Source organism: Palaemon carinicauda, chromosome 8 (assembly GCF_036898095.1).
Source record: "Palaemon carinicauda isolate YSFRI2023 chromosome 8, ASM3689809v2, whole genome shotgun sequence".
Lineage (NCBI taxonomy): Eukaryota > Metazoa > Arthropoda > Malacostraca > Decapoda > Palaemonidae > Palaemon > Palaemon carinicauda.
Genome location: NC_090732.1, coordinates 8,906,678 through 8,928,876, shown reverse-complemented (window position 1 = coordinate 8,928,876; position 22,199 = coordinate 8,906,678). Strand labels below are relative to the sequence as shown.

General features: G+C 45.1%; 1 long non-coding RNA gene across 1 annotated transcript in view; it reads right to left on the bottom strand.

Annotated features, from left to right (window-relative positions):
- The window catches only part of LOC137644824 (uncharacterized), a 63,216-nt gene extending 41,390 nt beyond the window's left edge, over positions 1-21,826 (bottom strand). Inside the window, exon 1 of the long non-coding RNA XR_011045198.1 lies at positions 21,746-21,826. This is a non-coding gene — a long non-coding RNA (uncharacterized lncRNA). The remainder of the gene's footprint in view (positions 1-21,745) is intronic.
- Between the last annotated feature and the right edge of the window lie 373 nt (positions 21,827-22,199).

Here is a 22,199-nt window from a genome sequence, read left to right as displayed (position 1 = left end):
CGAGAAGGCAGCTCGTGTTTGGCTAGAAAACCAAGTTGTAGAACATGTAGCCGTTTCGGATGAGAATCCGATGTTCTTGCTGAAGGCATGAATCTCACTGACTCTTTTAGCTGTGGTTAAGCATATCAGGAAAAGTCTTAAAGGTGAGATCTTTCAGGGAGGCTGATTGAAGCGGTTCGAACCTGTCTGACATAAGGAATCTTAGAACCACGTCTAAATTCCAACCAGGTGTAACCAAACGACGCTCCTTCGTGGTCTCAAAAGACTTAAGGAGGTCCTGTAGATCTTTATTGTTGGAAAGATCTAAGCCTCTGTGACGGAAGACTGATGCCAACATGCTTCTGTAACCCTTGATAGTGGGAGCTGAAAGAGATCGTTCTTTCCTCAGATATAAGAGGAAGTCAGCTATTTGAGTTACAGAGGTACTGGTCGAGGATACGGATACTGACTTGCACCAGTTTCGGAAGATTTCCCACTTCGATTTGTAGACTCTAAGGGTGGATGTTCTCCTTGCTCTAGCAATCGCTCTGGTTGCCTCCTTCGAAAAACCTCTAGTTCTCGAGAGTCTTTCGATAGTCTGAAGGCAGTCAGACGAAGAGCGTGGAGGCCTTGGAGTACCTTCTTTACGCGTGGCAGACGTAGCAGGTCCACCCTTAGGGGAAGTGTTCTGGGAACGTCTACTAGCCATCGAAGTACCTCGGTGAGTTATTCTCTCGCGGGCCAGAGGGAAGCAACTAGCGTCAACTTTGTCCCTTCGTGAGAGGCGAACTTCTGCAGTACCTTGTTGACAATCTAGAACGGAGGGAATGCATATAGGTCTAGATGTGACCAATCTAGTAGAAAGGCATCTATATGAACTACTGCTGGGTCCGGGATAGGTGAGCAAAGTATTGGGAGCCTCTTGGTCATCGAGGTTGCAAAGAGATCTATGGTTGGCTGGCCCCAGGTGGCCCAAAGTCTCTTGCATACATCCTTGTGGAGGGTCCAATCTGTTGGAATTATTTGTCCCTTCCTACTGAGACAATCTGCTATGACATTCAAGTTGCCTTGGATGAACCTCGTTACTAGTGAAAAGTCTAGACCTGTTGAACAGGTGAGGAGGTCTCTTGCGAACTCGTACCATGTCAGAGAGTAGGTCCCTCCTTGCTTGGAGATGTACGTCAAAGCAGGGTGTTGTCCATGTTCACCTCCACCACTTTGCCTTGAAGGAGAGACCTGAAGCTTTTCCAGGTCAGACGTACTGCCAGTAGCTTCTTGCAGTTGAAATGCATTGTCCTTTGACTCGAGTTCCATAATCCCGAGCATTCCCTACCGCCTAATGTCGCACCCCAGCCTACGTCCGATGCGTCCGAGAAGAGAACGTGGTTGGGAGTCTGAACAGTCAGGGGAAGACCCTTCAAAGGTTGATAAAGTCCTTTCATCAAGTCAGACCAGACTTTATCTTTCCGGAAACCGGGATCGAGACCGCTTCTAGCGTCTTGTCCTTTTCCAGTGAAAAGCTAGATGATACAGAAGAGGACGGAGGTGTAGTCTTCCAAGTGACACAAATTGAACCACGGATGACAGTGTCCTAACCAAACTCATCCACAGCCTGACAGGGCAGCGTTCCTTCTTCAGCATCTTCTGGATGGATAGCAGGGCTGGGGGTTGATCGTCTTGTTCAGCAATGTCCTCATCAGAGGGTTCCTCATCCGAAACTGATGAGGAAACGGCAACGGAGTGGGCAACGTCTGACTTGCTGAATCCGGTCGCACTGGTGGATGCGTGACGGAGCCGGACACAATATCATGGTACTGCTGCACAGTCTGTGAACTGTCAACCATGGGGACGCGAGGAAGTACAGCGTCAACCCGAAACTGTCTAGACTGTCTGGGTTGTGCAGTCAACCCCCTACCGGGTTGCTGAGGTTGCCGCACTGTGTCACAACAAGTCACCTCTGCTGGTTGTTGAACGTCTTCCTAGTGACACACTGAACGTCCACAACCACCTCCGAGAGTCGCTTAACGTCAACGTGCGACTGGCAACCCACACTGGGTCGCATCGGTGGAGGAACCACCTCAACTGGTGGACGCGAGTAGGATACCTCAGCGTCAACAGGGCGCACAACCAACCGGTAGGAAGGTTGTTGGCCAGAAGGTTCTTCTCCGTAAAAAATCCTCTATCAAGGACACAAGCTTGGACTGCATGTCTTGCAACAAAGCCCATTAGGGTCTATGGGAGCAGGTGTGGCAACAGACGGGGTTAGCGACTGAAGCGGAACCATTTACCATCCCTGGAAGCCTTGTTATGCTTTAATTAAAGTCCATAGGAGGCTAAGCAGCTTAAGGCTCCTCTCCAAATGACAGAGTCCTCAAAGGAATATCAGTAGGAGGGAGAACAGCACTTTCTCATCTACAGGAACCATGTCCGAGAAAAGCTAGGTTATCTCAGTGAGGGTCTCACTGGTGCATAAGCAGCAGACCAGAAGGCAACGTTATGTAACTGCTTGACAGTCTGTGAACTGTCAAAAACTGAACTGTCAACCACAACAGGTGCGTGAGGACAGACAGCACTGGTGCATTAGTAGCAGACCAGAAGGCAACGTCATGTAACTGCTTGACAGTCTGTGAGCTGGCAACAACCAAAGCTGTGTGGGGAAGCCTCAACTCCTGACTGACTAGTCTGCTGCGGGCGAGTGGCGGTAACCACAGTGGGTTGCGGAGGCTGACACACCGTGTCAAAACACGGCAGCTTGTGGTAGCTCACGCACGGCAACGGAGTGCTCTGTGTGTCTGTGGGAGTCAGCATGCGTCTGGCAGGGTCGACTGCGCATGGGTGGAGGAGCTCTCACAACAAGAGTGTGGGAGCAGGCAGCCGCAGCGTCTGCTGGGCGCACAACCGTGGCAGGTTGTAGGCAAACGGGTGCATCGTCAACCTTCTCCGCAGACGGAGTGTGGGAGCAGGCAACAACCAAAGCGGAGTGGTGGTGCGTGGTGGGGACTGCCGTGGGTTGCGGAAACTAACGCATCGCGTCAAAACACGGCAGCTTGACTCCACCTTCCCACTGCTGATGCGGTAGCTCACGCATGTTAACGGAGGGTGCCGCACGTCGGCTAACGTCAACATGCGTCTGGCAGGGTCGATTGCGCATCGGAGGTGGAGCTCTCCGCAGCCGGAGTGTGGGAGCAGGCAGCCTCAGCGTGAGCTGGGCGCACAACCGTGGCAGGTTGTAGGCTAACGGGAGCAGTGTCAACCTTCTCCTCACGAAACTCCTGCATAACCGCAGCTGAGTCTGCATAGACTGCAGTAAAGACCACTTAGGGTCTACAAAAACGGCAACAGACGGAGCTACTGTCCGTTGTGACTGAGGGTCTAAAACAGCTGGTGCGGCAACAGACGGAGTTACTGCCTGTTGCGGTACCACCTTGCCTCTCTTGGGAGGTGTGCAGTCGTCGGATGACTGCAGCGAGTCCGAACTGACCCAGTGGCTACACCTAGGCCGTTGGACTTGCGCGGAAGGGACCGACTTGCACTTAAAAAGCTGCAAGATGTGGTCCATGGTTTCTTATGAGATACCTCTTCCGCAGACGAGGAATAAATGGGCTCTCTCGTCTTTGTGTGGGTGGGGCGATCTTGGGTAGATACGCCCGAAACCACGGGGGGAAAAACGTCTGTTCGTTGATCAAGGCCTGTGGAACCCATAAGTCGTTCGACATTACTTCTCCCCTGGGCTTGGGAGCTTGTAAGAGGTCCCGGACTAGGTGAACGACTGGCACGAACAGACGAACCCTCGGACGCAACACTGTAACACTTTGCGCATATCACTTTATCACTTTGATTTTCTGTTTTGCACTTATTTCACTGAAATCGAAACTTTAACTGATTTCTACCTGAAACACGCAATCCTATCCTTCATTAAAAGGTAGTAATTGCGAAAACAGTCGTACAATGCATCAGAAAAACATAAATAAAGATAAAGAATTCAGTGGCTGGAAAAGAGACTAAACACTAGATCAAATAAACTACGTTTACAATCTCTCACCGCACATAGCCTGGGAACAAGAATAAAACCCTAGAAACGTTTTACCTTCTTCCCCTACAGCGACTAGGGAGGAGAGTAAAAAAAAACGAGAACAACGTTACCAGCTTGAACGAAACGTTTATTCTCCTCTCTCTCCCTCCGTCTCTATCTCTCTCTCTCTCTTTCTCTCTTGATTTCGCACATGAGAGAAGAGCTCAATTATATAACGTTAAAACATGTTATTTGCTAAAGGAAAAAACTGAAAGGTTTTCCAAATAAAAAGTTCCTTTAATTTAGAATTTAAACCATTTGAGCTAAGAAAGAATGAACGAAACGCTAGAATAGGTTTACTCTTACTGGAAAGTGAAACCGTGATACACTCTCTCTCTATCGTAACGATAGAGCGCATGTTGAACGTCCTGAACGTCAACAACTGCGTAGACTAAAAACTAAACGTTAGTTCATCTTTGAAAACAGTACGAGACTATCAAAGAAATTCTTTCATAAAGCATTAAAATTTAAAAAGTATTAAATTCTTTAAAGGTTAAATACGATATAACGGGCTCAATGTTAATTAACTTCGGTTCCAAGTTAGGACCGCCTACTAACAGGAAAGGTCGCATATAAACAAACATAAAAATTTATTGTTATATGTTTATAAAAAATGGAAAGTTAATCGAAGAGGCCTATAAAGGCGGAGAGATATAAAATATATAGATCTAAAACGTGTTAAGAAAAATTACCAAAAACCTAAACACACTTCCATCTAAGGGAAGGGTCGGCCATTTAAAAGTGAAAGAGAGTCCATACTCTCTTCGTCACCATAAATAAATCTATCCAAAACGAGTTCAAGTTTTGAAATGAAGATAAAACCCCTGCATAGCGAAAGCTCAAAACTGGAAAAGTGTACTTCACCAAATCGTTGTGAAAACAAATCCAGTTAGTAACAGCGTATTTAGTAGGTCTTGCCAGTGGCACGACAGAGAGAAAATTGGTTCTATGTTGACATCGAGTACTTGAGTACCTACTTGACAGATGGCGCTGTTGATGTACACCCCCACCTGTATAGCGATCGCTGGCGTATTCCGCCCGTAGGTTTTTTCTGTCGGGCAGCAGAGCTGACAGCTATATGATCATCGGGTAAGTTTAATATTGAAAATTCTTTTTTGTTTGGCACAGGCTCTGAGATATGCTATTCTATCTGCTAAATAGTTTGTCCTCAAGTATCTTCTGAAGCAAGTTCGGGTCACTTTTCTTGCGTTGGCACATTCTTTACTCCACCAAGGAACTACAGAGCGATGAGGTAAACCGCATGTTTTAGGTATAAACTTGCTAGCATTATAATCAATAATATTTTCAAGATGTTGATAGGCATGCACTGGAGATGTAAATTCATCATATTCTTTATCAGTGTGTGAACAGTTTTCATAAGCTGCCCAGTCTGCCTCATCTATCTTCCATTTTGGTGGACACTGAGAAGGAAGATTATGGACATAATTTAACATAATTGGCCAATGGTCACTGCCATGTAGGTGATCATTTACTGACCAAAGGTAGTCCAATCGAATGAATGAGGAACAGATTGACAAATCAATGGCTGATGTAGAGTTGTGGAATACATCATACCTAGTTGGAGAACCATCATTCATTAGTATTACATCATTGTTGTCGATTAATTCTTCAACAAGATTACCCCATCTATCGCACACATTTCCACCCCATAAAGTATGCTTTGCATTAAAATCACCCATTAAAATAAAAGGGGCAGGAAGCTGAGTGATCAAGTCTTGGAGGTAGGAAAGTCTAAGCCTTCTTGGATTACCAGCATGATCTAAGAGGAAAAGTTCTAAGGATGGTTCAATATATAGCGAGCATAAAGTAATTTTTTTCCCGATATGAGTTCTAACTGCACATGCCTGTAGTGGTGTATTGAGTGGGATTGTTTCGAATTTTACAGATTTGTGAATAATAAAACCTGTACCACCTTGAGCTCTTGCAGCTTACAAAGGAGGGGATCTACAAAAATGATAATTGAGTCCAGGATTAAATGGTTTGTCACTGATCTTGGTTTCCTGTAGGCAAATTACCTTCGTGTCTGAGTCCCTGGTTAAAGTTTTTATTTGCTCAATGCTAGTACTTAGACCTCTGCAATTCCACTGGATGATAGACATTATCTTTTGTTATTATTTTTCTTTGTCTCATTTGTCTTTTTGGACTTTTCAGATGAAGCCATGTAAGGCCTGGAGATGGAAGGCTTTACTAGGCCACATCTCTTCTTTTCTTTCTTTCTAGGATCTTTATAAGAGTCAACCTTAGGATCATGAGCAGTAGGGCACTTACCTGACTTAGATGAAGGTGAGGATGATGGGGACCTTTTCCTCTTTGGAAGATCTTGTTTTCCAATCTCCATCAAATCAGGTAGAGATTCTGCCTGAGACAAAACATTTAAGGTGGTGGAAGCCACATTGGCTTCCTTGGAGGATTGTGCTAGAACTTCAACAGTTCGAGCACTTAACCCAGAAGGCTGGGCTACTACCTCTAGGGGAGATGCTCCTATCGGTGACAATACTTTTGATGTGTTGGACACCATATTGACCTCTTTAGAGGTTTGTGCTCTGGCTTTTATAGCCTGAGCACTTGACCCAGATGGCTGGGCTACTACCACTAAGGGAGATGCACCTGACGGGCCAGGTGCTGCCACTGGTCCCCCTGTGGTAGTAAGGGGTAGTGGATTATAATCTTTTGTTGGCATCTTAACCGCGCGAGCAAAATTAAGTTGCCGATTGAGTAAATGCTTTGCATAACCTACACTTATATGTTCAGCATTAGCTTTCAAGATTGCAGCTTCTTCTTTCTTGTATTCTCTACATCTTTTATCATTTGGTTTATGATTATCTTTACAGTTTGCACAGGTTGTATCTCTGTTGCATTGGCCATGTTCTAACAAAGAACAGTTAATACAGATCTCCGTATTATTGCAGTACCGGGAAGGGTGACCGTACTTAAAACAATTAAAGCATTGTAAAGGCCTAGGTTTATATTCTCGAACACGTACTCTTTCATTCTCAATAATTATATGATCTGGTATAACAGGGGTTTCAAATGTTAAAACTACCATGCTTGTTTGAGGGATCTTACTTACTTTCCAAACATTAGCAGGGCACATGTCCAGAATTTCTGGTTCTGAGAATTCATATAGATCTTTATCAAAAACTACTCCTTTACCATAGCTGAAGCTCATATGTGGTTTAATATCCTTAATAGGATCAATTTCTGCAATCTTCATGCCACAAAGCATGTGAGCTTGAGTATCTGATTTTGCATTAATCAAAACAGATTGCTTACCGTATCTACTAATATCCTTACTTTTAATTAAACCAACTTTTTTTTGTATAAATTTACTAATCTTATAATAGTTATAATTATCTATCTTCCCAGATGCAATTATCCATGTTGGGGGCTTGGGGGTTCTTACTTCTGGAAGTCTATGCTCTATTTCTTTTTCCATCCATTCTTCTGGTTTATATACCTCCAGGTGTCTTGGTGCTTTATCACATAAAGCCCCAGAAATCAAACAATTGTCAATTTTTATGCTCTCTAAATTTTTATTTGCTTCTAAAGCAATCTCAAGACTTGAAAATGATACCCAAGCTTCCCAAAAGCCTTTACTACCATTAAGCTCCATTGAAATTTCTTTGATTGCTCCAAATCTACAGAAGGCTTCATGAATTATGTCATAGCTACAACCAATTGGTATGTTTTTTAAGTGGAGAATTTTCAGATTTTTTGTTGGATCTGGTAATGAGCCAGAACCAGAGAGTAAAGTATTACGGTTATTACAAGCATCATTTTCCACCAGTGCCGATAAGTTGTCTTTAACAACACTGGTCAGAGAAGTATTGTTGGAGGAATCCTTTTTATTGCCGAGGTTGTCAACAGAGCTTTACCTATTTAAACAAGCAGAAGTCGTCAACGGTGTCTGGGGTTCGCCATTTGATCCAGGGGTACGGGGAATATTAAGTTTACTCATTATTTTTTCAGGGGGAGGGAAGGGGTCATAATAACAATGAAAAAAAAACAATGGAAAAAAATATAGTTTAAGGGAGAGAAAAAATTAAGACTGTCTGAAATTCCAAAGAAGACACCGTTAGCCTTTCCTGGAATTAATTTCTCCACCAATGACACCTGTGAAAGCTGCTTACCAAATGTCCACTCCCTACCCTACCACAAAGGGATGGTACCACTATGATTAGAGTGGCTCAAGTGTATGCCAAACCCGCTTGATGGGACTGAGAGCATTTCAAGAATACAATCATCCCCACTCTAATCATAGTGGCAGGCAAACCGGACAGAATGCCGAGAGTCCTATCTCTATAAAATCGCCAACCCCTGGAATCCGAAGGCCAAATTTTCTAAGAGATAGTTCCGCGTGCCAGTATGGGAATACCGACACTCCTAGGTGTCCAAACATTTTCGGGCAGTTGACAAGACCACCACAGCTCCCACAATTGATTTTGAAATAAAAACCGATCATGGATACAATGTCCCCTCTAAAAAACCTAGACAGTGAAATGGGTAAGAGAGTTTTGACAGCAAGGTTGGAGACAGCTGATAATTATGAAGGAGGAATAAGCAATAAGAGGTAATAGAAAAAGAATGAGAGAAATTTAGAGTCAAACTGAGGAAAAGAAATTCCCCAGTTCGAGAGCCCTCTTGCCCGTCACAAGCCTTCAGCACGGGAATGATATGCCGTGCTGAAGCCCAATGACTTCATCAAGGCATTCTCTCGTTAAGAGGGTGCTCTAAGTGGAGGTCTGGACATTCGCATTCGTGATCTCATTGTTAACAATCACAAGGGGGACATTAACAATCACAAGGGCTACAACATTCAAAGATCTCATGATCGCGAGAAGACCGTTCTTGAGCATGAGCAGGACATGCAAGACCAGACCAGACGGGTCACGATTACGATCTAGGTGTTCCTCTTCACAAGGAAGATGTACGTGCTCACGCTCAACATCAACACGGCGCTCTAGAGCTTGAAATTCTCCGTAACAACTTACAGCTGGACAAGGACTTCCCTGACTTATCTGAGAAGCGTCCTGTTAAGCTACTGCCTGTGCCCTTCACGGCCTGGGGTGCTTTGGCGAACCGATTACCCACTCAACGCTCACCAACACACTCAAAAACACTCGCCAACACTTTAAGTTCCCCAGTTCCGAGGCTCCCACCTTCGCCTCTAGTTATCGTTAGTGGTCCTCCAGCGCCAAAGGAGCCTGTAGGACCGCCTCCTTCCTGATCATCTCTAGTCGTTTGTGAAACCGCCCCCCCTCAACGCGTGAATTACACCTGTTGTCGCGTGAATCTTGCAATTCCAAACGTAATTCACACGCTGAGGTCACGAATTCCCAAGCAATCACAGACCCAACACCTCAGCAGAAGTTACTTCTAGCGATAGGCCAATTCTCTTCCCTGAAGGGTCAAAGGAACCTCCAAATACAGTATGTTTGCGGACGTTCCCGTCTCTGCCGATAGGCCTCAGACCAACTAAAGAAGACCTCCTCATGCCCCAGTGACTATCTCTCAAAGAGTGTCAGGCATCCAAACGCCATCACACCAAGAGGCGTTCTCCCCATCCCTGACTCCCGAAGGAAACTTCGCACTTACCGAGGGGAGGTGATCTTCCTTCGTGGTACTACACTTATGTCGAATCTGCAAAAGTACTTGTTGGGCTTGGTTCCTCAAGCCCCACCTCAGCCTCTGTAGGTTCAGGCCAAGTCTACCCTCTTTGATTTCTGTAAAGAGTTCAGCGTCGAGGAGGTCTCTCTCAGGTGGCCCTTCCAACCCCAGGAGGAAATCTGCCCAGGGCAGTGCGACTTCCAAAGCACAGCGGTTTCCTCCAACCAGACCCAGTGCCGAGGAAAAGGTGCCCTCCATTTTGGGACAAGCTCTGGAGAGACTCCCTCTAACCCGTTCGTGCAGGGGACAGGTTGACCACTAAGCAGAAGAGAAAGATGAAAAGTGGCACTCCGCGGAACTCATCCAACCTGGCACGAGCAGAGATCTTAGTTCGCCCAGGGAGATCTCTGTCAACCCCTTTCAGCCTCAACAGATTGAGATTGTTCCTCAAGACCAATGTCTAGTAACCAAACCTCTGGCATAGGAGCAATCCACTATCCCCGAGACTAGCATGTCTATGGAACCGCAGGCTCTTCCAAACCTTTCCATCCTGGAAGAGCATTTTCTCCTCAGATGGAGATGAAAGACTTATAACAGTTCCTAAGAATGCTAGGGCAAGGGACGCTCGGACACCAGAGGTAGATAGAAAATTCCCTGTCGCAGGTCCCTCTCGTGACACCGTTGATGACCTTGACCTACCCCAGGTTCCTATGGATAAGAGCTTGGAGGTAGAGGATTCTGAGGAAATGGACAAGGAGTACATTCCAAGGGAAGCAACCCCAAGCTTCCACTCTCAGCAAGAGGGCAAAGAATCAGAGCACGTCTTCTTGCAGGTCCTACCTTGTATGAGGACCGTCAACAAACTAACTGACCATGGTACTACCTCCCAGGAAGGTAAGGAAATAGTCCTGGAAGAACTCTTTGGAATGCAGAGACCCCTTAAGACCAGTGCAGTCTTGCCCTAGTCTAAGGGACTGACAGCACCCAGGAAGAAAGCTATCTCTCAGATAGCAGGAACTTCTAGTTCCTTAAGAGCAGGGTCCTTGTCGAGTTCTCTCCCACTTCCCTTTGTACTTCAAAGGGAGTATTACGAGATCGAGAACGAACCTTTTTCTACCGTGACACTAGGCCTCTCAGTAGAATCCCTTACAAAGGGTCTTTCGACATGCTCTCTCTTCATTGAGAGCTTTGTTTTCAGCACTTCTGAACTCCTCAACATAGAAAGAGGCACAAAGTACTCTGTGCAGTCAGCTCCGTAGCTTGACCTATGGTTGGGGTCGTTAGGCAAGATTATGTGCTCCAAGAATTTGTCTAAGAAATGCACAAGAAAGTCTCTGGAGTCTTTAATTTTGTCCAGTACCCACAGGCTGGAGTTCCTGTTGCACCACGCAGTCAACTAGTGGGCGAATACTATCCTCAAGCGTCGGGTTACTGTACAGGCAGGTGCCGAAAGTGGAGGACACGTGCTTGAGAAATTCTACCCTCCAAGGATCCTCACTCTTCGATACAGAAGAGATAGAGGGGGTAGCTGATAGATGGAAAAAATCCACAGGGCCATGACTTCCAGACCCTATAGGAGAGCTCCTCAGCCTTGCAGGATTCAGCCCAGCACCTCTAATCCCTAGACCACAAGGCCCTCTGGACCATCTAAGGTGTCTAAGTGTCCCTTCCAGTCCAAAAGAAAAGAAAAGGAACAAAACCTTCAGAGGAAAGGAGGTAGAGGGAGCAGCCGAGGTGAGCACTCCCGTTAGGGAGGGCAATCCTCACCAGACCACCAGTGGGAGGATGCCTGCAATGCCTTTGACAGAGGTGGCAGCATCACAGGGTGGATCCCTGGACGGTCAAGGTGATCGGCGTAGGGTATTGTGTTGCTGGTGACTTTTTCATCCTAACAGTACTGTACTTATGGATATGGTCTATAACCTGAGTCTGGCAGTCCGAGTTCTTTATAGGTACCATCTTAGCACCCTTACAGGATCATCAGTTTCTTCCCCAAGTGATACAGCTGCAAAAGAAGAAAACCTGAAACTAAGGAAATATGATATTTTAATTATAAAATAAATTTTTGAATATACTTACCCGGTGAATATATAATAGCTGCTGCTCAGCGGCTCGACAGAAAACACACTCAAAAACTCGCGAGCGATCGCTATGAAGGTTGCGGGTGTGCCCACCAGCGCCAACTATCGGCCAGATACCACTCTTGCATGCAAACAAACCCTTCAATTCTTCTCGTCCCGCTGCGTCTCTATTGGGGAGGAAGGGAGGGCCTTTAATTTATATATTCACCGGGTAAGTATATTCAAAAATTTATTTTATAATTAAAATATCATCTTTAAATATTTAACTTAGCCGGTGAATATATAATAGCTGATTCACACCCAAGGCGGTGGGTAGAGACCAGAGTTGATTAAGTTTACAGCGTATATGCTAAGAGTTTTTGACAGTTATCAATATAACAAAACCAAAATATATAGGTACCTGGTAAGGAAGTTGACTTAGACGATTACTCTCTACCTTGTAAGTCTGTCTTCCTCACGAAGCCCAGCGATCCTCTTAGGATGCTGAAGGACTCCCAGTAGCTGAAGTATGAAGGGTTGCAACCCATACTAACAGGACCTCATCAAACCCCTAATCTGGGCGCTCTCAAGAAATGACTTTGACCACCCGCCAAATCAACCAGGATGCGAAAGGCTTCTTAGCCTTCCGTACAACCCATAAAAAACAATATTAAAAACATTTCAAGAGACAGATTAAAAAGGATATTGGAATTAGGGAAGTGTAGTGGTAGAACCCTCACCCACTACTGCACTCGCTGCAACGAATGGACCCAGTGTGTAGCAGTCCTCGTAACGAGTCTGGACATCTTTCAAGTAAAATGACGCGAACACTGACTTGCTTCTCCAAAAAGTCGCGTCCATGATACTTTGCAGAGATCTATTTTGCTTGAAGGCCACGGAGGTTGCTATAGCTCTAATTTCGTGCGTCTTAACCTTAAGCAAAGATCGGTCTTCCTCATTCAAGTGGGAATGAGCTTCTCGTATTAAAAATCTAATAAAATATGACAAAGCATTCTTTGACATAGGCAATGATGGTTTCTTGACTGAGCACCATAATGCCTCAGATTTACCTCGTAATGACTTAGTACGAGCTAAATAGAACTTAAGAGCTCTAACAGGACATAACACTCTTTCCAGTTCGTTGCCTACGATCTCTGATAAACAAGGAATATCAAAAGATTTAGGCCAAGGACGAGAAGGCAGTTCATTTTTGGCCAGGAAACCAAGTTGAAGAGAACAAGTGGCTTTTTCTGTAGAAAAGCCGATGTTCTTACTGAAGGCATGCAGTTCACTGACTCTTTTAGCCGAGGCCAAGCACACTAGGAAAAGTGTCTTGAGAGTGAGATCCTTCAGGGAGGCTGAATGTAATGGCTCAAACCTGTCTGACATGAGGAACCTTAGGACCACGTCTAAGTTCCATCCAGGAGTTGCCAAACGACGTTCCTTAGAGGTTTCAAAAGACTTAAGGAGATCTTGTAGGTCTTTATTGTTGGAAAGATCTAAGCCTCTATGCCGAAAGACCGAAGCCAACATGCTCCTGTAGCCCTTGATCGTGGTAGCTGAAAGGGAGCGAACTTTTCTCAGGTGTAAGAGAAAATCAGCGATCTGGGCTACAGAGGTACTGGACGAGGATACAGATGCTGACTTGCACCAGTCTCGGAAGACTTCCCACTTCGACTGGTATACTCTAATGGTAGAAGCTCTCCTCGCTCTTGCAATGGCACTGGCTGCCTCCTTCGAAAAGCCTCGAGCTCTAGAGAGTCTTTCGATAGTCTGAAGGCAGTCAGACGAAGAGCGGGGAGGCTTTGGTGTACATTCTTTACGTGGGGCTGACGTAACAGATCTACTCTTAGAGGAAGACTCCTTGGAAAGTCTACCAGCCATAGAAGTACCTCGGTGAACCATTCTCTTGCGGGCCAGAGGGGAGCAACTAACGTCAACCTTGTCCCTTCGTGAGAGGCGAACTTCTGCAGTACCTTGTTGACAATCTTGAATGGTGGGAATGCATATAGGCCCAGATGAGACCAATCTAGAAGAAATGCGTCTATGTGTATTGCTGCTGGGTCTGGGACTGGAGAGCAATAGATTGGAAGTCTCTTGGTCATCGAGGTTGCAAAGAGGTCTATGGTGGGTTGACCCCAAGTCGCCCAAAGACTCTTGCACACGTCCTTGTGGAGGGTCCATTCCGTAGGAATTACCTGACCCCTCCGACTGAGGCAGTCTGCTAAGACGTTCAAGTCGCCCTGGATAAACCTCGTTAACAGGGAGATGCCTCGATCTCTTGACCAAATGAGCAGGTCCCTTGCGATCTCGTACAGCGTCAGGGAGTGGGTGCCTCCTTGCTTGGAAATGTATGCCAAGGCTGTGGTATTGTCGGAGTTGATCTCTACCACTTTGTTTCGAAGGAGACTCTCGAAGTTCATCAAGGCCAGGTGGACTGCCAAAAGCTCCTTGCCATTGATGTGCATGCTCCTCTGACTTGAGGTCCACAGACCTGAGCATTCCCGACCGTCCAGGGTCGCACCCCAACCCAAATCCGACGCGTCTGAGAATAGTACGTGGTTTGGGTTCTGAACTGCTAGGGAAAGTCCCTCTCTCAGACTGATTATTATTATTATTATTATTACTTACTAAGCTACAACCCTAGTTGGAAAAGCAGTATGCTATAAGCCCAGGGGCTCCAACAGGGAAAATAGCTCAGTGCGGAAAGGAAAAAAGGAAAAAATATTCTAAGAAGAGTAACAACAATAAATATCTCCTATATAAACTATAAAAACTTTAACAAAACAAGAGGAAGAGAAATAAGATAGGAGAGTGTGCTCGAGTGTACCCTCAAGCAAGAGAACTCTAACCCAAGACAGTGAAAGGCCATGGTACAGAGGCTATGGCACTACCCAAGACTAGAGAACAGTGGTTTGATTTTGGAGTGTCCTTCTCCTAGAAGAGCTGCTTACCATAGCTAAAGAGTCTCTTCTACCCTTACCAAGAGGAAAGTGGCACTGAACAATTACAGTGCAGTAACCCCTTGGGTGATGAAGAATTGTTTGGTAATCTGTGTTGTCAGGTGTATGAGGATAGAGGAGAATATGTAAAGAATATGCCAGACTATTCAGTGTGTATGTAGGCAAAGGGAAAATGAACCGTAACCAGAGAGGAGGATCCAATGTAGTACTGTCTGGCCAGTCAAAAGACCCCATAACTCTCTAGCGGTAGTATCTCAACGGGTGGCTGGTGCCCTGGCCAACCTACTACCAATTCAGGCATGCCTTTACTGGTTCGGAGATCGGGATTGAGACCGTCTCTAACGTCTTGTCCTTTTTCCAGTGAAAGGCTAGATGGAACTGGAGAGGTCGAAGGTGTAGCCTTCCTAGCGAGACAAACTGCTCCAGGGATGATAGAGTTCCTACTAGACTCATCCAATTCCTGACTCTGCATCGTTCTCTCTTCAACATCAGTTGGACTTTGAGCAGGGCTTGCTCTATTCGGGGGGCAGACGGAAAAGCCCGAAAAACTGGACTGCGAATCTCCATCCCTAAATACAGTATAGTTTGGGATGGAATCAGCTGGGACTTTTCTAGGTTGACCAAAAGTCCCAATTCCTTGGTCAGATCCAATGTCCAATGAAGATCCTGCAGACAGCGATGACTGGACGAGGCTCTGAGAAGCCAGTCGTCCAAATACAGGGAGGCTCGGATTCCCGATAAATGGAGGAATTTTGCTACATTCCTCATAAGCCTCGTAAACACGAGAGGAGCAGGACTTAGGCCAAAGCACAGGGCCCGAAACTGGTATACCACATTGTTGAAAACAAACCTCAGAAACGGTTGGGAATCTGGGTGTATGGGGATGTGGAAGTATGCGTTTCTTAGGTCGAGAGAGACCATCCAGTCTCCCTTTCTGACCGCTGCTAAGACTGATTTCGTGGTCTCCATGGTGAACTTTGTCTTCGTAACAAAGACGTTGAGAGCACTGACGTCTAGCACCGGTCTCCAACCTCCTGTCTTCTTCGGTACTAGGAAGAGACGGTTGTAAAACCCCGGTGATTGAAGGTCCGAGACTTTCACCACCGCTCCCTTCTCTAGCAAAAGAGACACTTCTAGGTTCAGGGCTTGTCTCTTTGACTCCTCTCGGTACCTGGGAGAGAGGTCGATGGGGGAAGTCGCTAGAGGAGGTTTGCGTACAAATGGAATTTTGTACCCCTCTCTGAGCAACCTCACAGATTGTTGGTCTGCGCCCCTCTTCTCCCAGGCCTGCCAGAAGTTCTTCAGTCTGGCTCCTACTGCTGTCTGAGGCTGCGGGCAGTCAGACTCTGCCACGTGAGGACTTGGCTCCTCTCTTCTTTCCTCTCTTTCCCTCGGCACGAGTACTTCCCCTGCTGGGAGCTCTGCCACGAAAGGGCAGAATAAATCTGGACGCCGGAGTGTCTATCCTAGGTCTAGCAGAAAAGGATGTCGAAGGAGTCCCTTTGCGAGCAGAGGACGCCACCAAGTCATGGGTGTCCTTCTGCACGAGTGAAGAAGCTATGTCCTTAACCAATTGTTGCGGGAACAAAAACTTTGATAAGGGAGCAAAGAGCAGTTCAGATCTCTGACAGGGAGTAACTCCTGCCGACAGAAAAGAGCAAAGGGACTCTCGTTTCTTTAAGACTCCCGACGTAAAAGAGGAGGAGAGCTCATTGGAACCATCGCGGATGGCTTTATCCATACAGGACATAATCAGTAAGGAGACATCTCTATCAGCCGATGAGATTTTCCTACTTAAGGCTCCCAAACACCAGTCAAGGAAGTTGAAAACTTCAAAGGCTCTGTAAATGCCTTTCAGCAGATGGTCAAGGTCCGAGGAGGACCAACTAATCTTCGAGCGTCTCATGACTAGGCGGCGGGGAGAGTCTACAAGGCTTGAGAAGTCACCCTGGGCAGAGGCAGGGACTCCCAAGCCGAGAACTTCTCCCGTGGCATACCAGACGCTCCATCTAGACGAGAGTTTAGACGGAGGGAAGGCAAAGGCCGTCTTCCCCAAACTCCTCTTGGTTTCCAACCAGTCGCCTAAAAGCCGTAAAGCTCTCTTGGAAGAGCGAGAGAGCACAAGTTTTGTAAAGGCTGGCATGTTAGCAGGTACGCCTAGAACGAACTCAGACGGCGGCGAACGAGGAGCAACAGCGACGAAGTGATCGGGAAACAACTCCTTAAAAATTAACATGACTTTCTTAAAGTCCATTGATGGAGGAACTGTTCTGGGTTCGTCTACATCCGAAGGATGATCATCATGCTGAGGGTCAGCAACGTCCTCATCTGAAGGATCCTCATCTGACAACTGCTGAGAAACAAGCAAAGGGGTTGGCAATGCTTGACACGCAACGTCCACACGCACTGGTGCATTAGTAGCGGACCAGGACGCAACGTCATGTAACTGCTTAACAGTCTGTGAACTGTCAACAACAACAACAGGTGCGGGAGGACGCTCGGCGTCCATTCGAGACTGTTTTGACTGCCTAGTCTGAGCAGTCAAACAACTCTAGACTGCGGTGGTTGACGCTCAGCGTCAAAACAAGTCAACTCCGCTGGTTGGCGAACGTCCTGAACGTCAACAGGAGCATTAGGAAGTGGCCTAACGTCCAAATGCGGCTGAAAATCAACACGTGACCGCATCGAGTGAGGCTCTACATATCGTGACTGACGTGACTTAGCTACGCCAACGTCAACAGGACGCACAAAGGTTCGTTTGGGCGGCTGAAGGCCAGGATCTCGATGAGATAAACGGCTAGGCTCAACGTGAACCTTATCGGCAGAATAGTCTTCCATAAGGGAGGCGAGCTTAGTCTGCATGTCCTGCAGTATAACCCATTTAGGGTCCACGGGAATGGGTGCGGTAAACGACGGGGTTAACGTCTGAGACGGCACAACCTTGCCTACACCAAGACTCTCTGAGCCTGTGTAACGTTGCTGCTTAGGCGGCGAGCAGTCATCCGATGACTGCAACGGGTCAGAACTGTCCCAATGACTACATCCAGGACGCTGGACCTGTCCTGAAGGGACCGACTTTCGCTTAAGGGGCCTAGAAACCTTGCTCCACGGTTTCTTATGCGAAAAGCCTTCGGATGACGAGGAGAAAATGGGCTCTCTCGTCTCATGGTAGGGGCGATCTTGGTGAGATACGCCTGATACCATAGAGGGAACGTCTGTTCGCTGATCAAGGCCTCTCGAACCCATAAGTCGTACGACATTACTTCTCCCCTGGGCTTGGGAGCTTGCAAGAGGTCTCGAACTAGGTGAACGACAGGCACGAACAGACGAACCCTCGGTCGCAACACTGTTCACAACACTTTGCGCACTAATCACTTTCCCACTATTTTCCGCTGTGGCACTTTGACACTTAAGCTCTTTAACGTCAGCCATGAGTTGATTACGATCAGTTGCTAACGCTTAAACTCTTTCACCCAAGGCATGAATAGCACGTAACATGTCTTGCATAGATGGTTCCTGAGTGCCAGAAGGGGGGTTAGGTACAACCACTACAGGGGAAGGATTAGGGTCAGGGGCATGTGGAGAGGAAAAATCTACTGACCTAGAGGAACTCCTCCTTACCCTATCTCTCTCTAGCCTACGTGCATACTTATCGTATTCGAGCCAATCGAATTCCGAAAGGCCCATGCATTCCTCACACCGATCTCCCAATTGACAGGTTTTACCCCGACAATTGGAACACACAGTATGTGGATCGAGAGAGGCCTTTGGAAGACGCCTATTACAGTCCCTAGCATTACACTTACGAAATCTAGGGGCTTGTGAAGCGTCAGCCATTTTGAATTAGTCAAAGAAAGTCCAAAAAACAATCCAAGTCATCAACAATTAAATCTGTCCAATAAAGAGTTCAAGAGTTTAAGTTGAGGAAAAACACCTGCACTGCGAAAGCTCAAACCAAAATGAAGTACTTCACCCAATATGTTGAGAAAACTCCAGGTTATACAGCGAGTATTGATACGTCTTGTCGTCAAGGTCGACAGAGAAGAATTGAAGGGTTTGTTTACATGCAAGAGTGGTATCTGGCCGATAGTTGGCGCTGGTGGGCACACCCGCAACCTTCATAGCGATCGCTCGCGAGTTTTTGAGTGTGTTTTCTGTCGAGCCGCTGAGCAGCAGCTATTATATATTCACCGGCTAAGTTAAATATTTAAAATGAGTTTTAGCCACGAAATCAAGCGGATAAAAAGACCAGCTTCCAGTGCTCAGAATGAGAAACATATATGACTCAGTGTCGTTTGCCTACACCCTTATTCAAAAGCTCAAGATGAAGTAAAAAAAAATGGTTTGTAAGGGACACAAGAGTAAAAAAAGGCCTCATCCTAGGCTGACATCACACCGCTATTTTAGACGAGGTGCTTGTCCTACGAAGGAGCAACCACCACAGGCACTAGAATAAATGTGATAAACAACTTGCGAGTTCATTCACATAGATAGTGGGGTGTGAAGGTTGTCAGACATTTCAAAATTCCTGCCTTCAGGACCTGGCCCACCAAGATTTTCTTCCTAAAGGCTAACATCGCACACTCTCCTCCAACTTCACAAGCGCTTACCTGTTCTTCCCGCTACTTTGCTGTCTGGGTTTGTGATCTATTTATCAATACACAAAGCCAGAAGTTGCATTTCTTGAGATCTTCTCATGCAGCCAGGAACTCATTAGCTCCTGTTACTATGTATTTTTGTTCCAATTCTTTTCAACTACAGGTATAACTCTCTCTGCAGTGTTAATTTTTGCCAGAACGTGCAGTGGCTCCAACCATTGATCTCAGTGCTCCAATACAAACACCGTAGCTTCTCTTAATGTATTACTGTTAGGTATTAGATTTTGACTGTCTATTCATTTGTTTAAGCTATGCCTTGTAATAATGACTCCCGTTTTTACGAATTTAACTTTGAATTGGCTAATCAGCATCGAGTTATATTTCAATAACTCCTTTTGATTGGGTGATCAAATTTGTTTTAAAAAATGCATTTCAGCAATTGATTTTCAAATTGAAAAATCTAGTTAAGGCATGGCTGCCAAATGAGAAAGATCTGAAACATACTCTAGTCAAAGCTATTAGATTACCTTTAACTAACAATGTAGAAAGTTTGATCTTTCATCAGAAATAAAGTGTTCCAAAGAGTGCATTTAATGTACAGGGGATTGATCAGCATTACTCGCAGTCACAGTAAATCTAGAAAGAAAAAACTAAGAAGTGTGTCCGGTACATTTTGTATGCGAGCGATTACAAGGCTAGTTTTGTGGACAAGTCCTACTTTGAATCTAAACCATTGCCCTTGTTTATACACCTGATTCTGATAACTCAAAACTCCTACTATTATGTAAGTTATTGCAGACTGTGTCGCAGCATATGGTAAAGGTACGACTGTCAAGTAGTGCATAGATGGGTGGGTTACCAAATTTTTTTCCCACCTTCGTCTTCAGTTTCAACTTAACCACCATCTTGTAAAGACATCTCCAAGAGGGAACTTAGGGGAAGAACATGAATCTATTTCGAAATTTACTGTAATTTTGTTTGTCGGCAATTGATTATGAGGGAAATGCTCTCCATTCAGTGTAAAGCTATTCTTATTCATGTGTAATTAAAAAATAACAGCGAAATAATGCCTCAAACGTCCGATTCGGACTTAATTTTCAAGGAAGGCCAGCACATTTTCTACTGCCAAGCATTTGTAATGATTGCCAAGAAAAGAAAAGGTTATGGTGTCAATCATAAGGTAAGGAATTATTTGTGATTTACTTTTTCATAATGGAAGGATTTATTTGTGATTTTCTTTATCATAATGTAAGGATTTAATTGTGATTTACTTTTAGTTTGTGACCTGGGAAGGGGGAGTCTGGGGGGCTCGCACCTGGCTAGGGGTTGTGACCTATGAAGGGGGGTTCGGGGGGGAGGGCACCTCTGCTAGGGGTTGTGACCTGGGAAGGGGGGGTACGGGGGCTTGCCTTGGCTAGGGGTTGTGACGTGGGAACTACTAGGTTAGGTTAGGTAGGTTTGTTTGGTTCTATACCCTTTAACAATTCTCAAGTGTGTTAAATAATCATGTTTGGCCAGTTTTCAGCCATTTATATGAACCTAATATTTTTCCAACTAGTTATCTTGGGCTTATTTTGCATTTCTGACCAATATTATCGCTGTAAATCACTCGTTTATGACATTTCCCCAACCAAAAAGCCCTGGTTTCCCACTGGGTTCCCCCATAATTGTCTTTGTACGATGGGGTCCGAAAACTTACGGACGGGTTGTTTGCCCCAATAATCATGGTCAGAATTGCATAAAACACAAGATAGCAAGTGGAAAAAATATATGGTTCATGTATTTGACAAGAAATTAGGTAGGTTTGTATTGTGTCATTTTCGAAGAGCGTAATTTTTTCTATAAGAAAAAGTAGTTGTTTTCCTAGGTTACATTGCCCTGTAATACACTACAATAAAACCAGAAATGGTAGTATCATATATTTACCACCAAGTTTTTATTCACAGAGAAAATAAGTTTCATTTTCGAAGAAAAGACATTTTTCCAAATTGAAAAAGGGATGCTCTACTTAAAATCCTGTATTATGTTAGTATTTATTTGCGCCTATAGTTTATGGAATTCAAACTATTGCTTTTTTAATACTTTATCCAATTGTGCATAGTATTTTTAATTTTGAAACAATGGCAATTTATGCAATAATACCGGTAGGTTAGCCTACCAGCAGTAGCTTATCCTCTTGAAGGTCTCATCAAGAACATAATACAGAGTAAATAAGACAAAGATTGATTGATTAATATAAACTGGGCTTGAACAAATAATATCATAGGTTAAAATTTAACTAAAATTACGATTGACAACACTACTGTTTGGCCACTGTCTATGGTATGTTACAGCAAAGTTAGCATACACATACTAACATTACACGAGTTATTCCAGACATAAAACTCTGTGTAGTTCAAGCACAAGCAATTATTTTCCATTCAAGCAATGGAATTATAATTTTACCTTTACAACTTGAAGAAAAGCGAAATTATTCGGCAAGTACACTTTCACCACACGTGAGCCATTTGGGAATTGGACAATGGAGAATGGACGGTAGACCGCTCCGACGGTCCGACCGGGATCTAAAAGCAGTGTTGCCAGTTGCCACTTGCCAGATGGATTAATCTAAAAATCCCTAAAACTCATGATAAAATATCCCCAAAACAACCCAAAAATTCCCATTTCCACAAATATATTTTCTTCTGATCTTGTAGGCTTTACTAATGTAGAAATTACTCACTATACTTCATATAAGTGCAAGAAAACTAATTGCAGCAATATAAAGGTTTACTTATCTGTTTATTCTTCATAGAAATTTGTACGGAAAATCTCGAAATCTAGGAATAAATCCCATAGCTGGCAAAAGGAAGATTATCACCAACTAAAATATTCAGCAATGCTTGAAAAATCCTTACAA